Source organism: Priapulus caudatus, unplaced genomic scaffold (genome assembly GCF_000485595.1).
Source record: "Priapulus caudatus unplaced genomic scaffold, Priapulus_caudatus-5.0.1 Scaffold549, whole genome shotgun sequence".
Lineage (NCBI taxonomy): Eukaryota > Metazoa > Priapulida > Priapulimorpha > Priapulimorphida > Priapulidae > Priapulus > Priapulus caudatus.
The window spans coordinates 27,299-29,103 of NW_014577610.1; the positions used below are offsets into that span (position 1 = coordinate 27,299).

The following is a 1,805-nucleotide window of genomic DNA, read 5'->3' on the forward strand; positions in this document are numbered from 1 at the left end:
TCCGGTATACCGGACCGTACCCAGGGTACGTTCCGGCAGTACCCTGGGGGACATAGACCCTATAAGCAATACTGGCAGAACCATGCACCTTTGACATATCGTACTCGATCTGATCCTTGATCTACTCATTTTACCTCAGGTTGCTTTTTTAGATACGGCCTGGGACATAACTATAGAGTATAGTTGTTTTTTTTATTTTAGACTTGGGCTGTATAGGCCTAGTCACGTGTATAGAATTTCGCCTGAAAACACACCGGCCCAAGGATAGAGAACATGGGTCCCAATATGGCAATAAAACCAATGTGCCTAACCCTAACCCTAACCCTAATCCTAACCCTAACAATAACCCTAACCATAACCCTAACCCTAATCCTAACCCTAAGTCATAACCCTAACCTATTATATTGATATAATATTATATTTATATTGATGTAAATGACATTGGTTTTATTGGGACCCATGCTCTCTATCCTTGAACCAACACACCAGCAAATCTCAGAAACACAAAGTGTACGTTGCTATCAAGTTCAGTGGCACAACTACCACATATCGACAAAATCATTATATAACGCAGTTTTTTTTCACTTTGTGCTGCATTGCACGCAGTACAGCACTTTATCTCAGATATGTTGCAGCGGTCTACAGCGGTTCATGGTGACAGCCAGTCACGCTCCGAATCAAATGGCTCATGATTGATCCTGTCATAATCTGTAATCTGTGGCTTAGCTAGATTGTTTACCATAGTTACCCCCACGAACGCTGAGATAATCCATACACACGGGAATAAGGGCATTATGGTTCGGGGAATCATACATGTATACTTCAGTACAACGTGTAATAAACAGGACTATATAGTAAAACATAGACAAACCTCAATCAGATCACTTCAGTTCGTTAACGACGTCTGATGCACATAAATAATAAATTTCACTCGATCGAGGGTCGATACTAGCGCCGTCGCTACTTTGTGCAGACTCGGGTGAATGCAAGGTTGGTTACTCTGTGGTTGTGAGGGAGGACCTTTGCCGTGTGCCCCAAATGACAATCACAGTGCAATGCAAAAATCATAGATCAAAGGGGAAATGATAAAAAAGCTGCTGGAACTGCCGGTATAACACATAATTGCTCATGGCAAGCATATGCGCGCACAGTGCTGCCCGCATACGTGTATACCAACAAACGCACACGTGAGCTTACGTATTTAATTATCACATAATCAATACAGCGTTATCACCCAATTGTGTGTATGGGTTTCTGAAAAACAGCATCAAATATTTATGAACCGATACCCTTCTGTTCCCCAGTATGAAGGCTGTCGCACGGAGCTTTCCGGTGACATTAGCTCAGCGGACATAGCTCGTCAACAGCAGGTTTTTGCCTTTTAGATCCGGGGTGAATAATGACAAAAATTATTAACTCCTGATAATATCAAGATATAAACTCTTTATGCATATTTTTTTCATGTTATGTTATATTATTATATAATATGTGATTTCATGTGCTTTGATAGTATTGTATATATTGCACACACATGTATGAAACACTGGCTGAACTTTTCTATAGTATCGATTGTTATTATTTTATTTTCTAATAGTTGCTACTGATGCAGTGTTCATGTTAATTTTGTTATAGCTACACATACTAATGCATGCGCACACAGGCACAAATTCGAGATGCGCGCACGCACTGACGCGGCACGTAGCCTATACACTCGCGCACCACTGCAGTCTTTCCATGAGCAATCGGAAGCTGGCACTCCACGTTGGGTACGCACACGCACGCGCATACATACAAACACGCACGCA

The 1,805-nt window shown here is 41.7% G+C and overlaps 1 protein-coding gene across 1 annotated transcript in view; it reads right to left on the reverse strand.

Annotated features, from left to right (window-relative positions):
• Window positions 1-1,805, reverse strand: part of LOC106811535 (leucine-rich repeat-containing protein 9-like) — a gene marked incomplete at its 3' end in the record, with an annotated part of 30,536 nt that overhangs the window by 23,504 nt on the left and 5,227 nt on the right.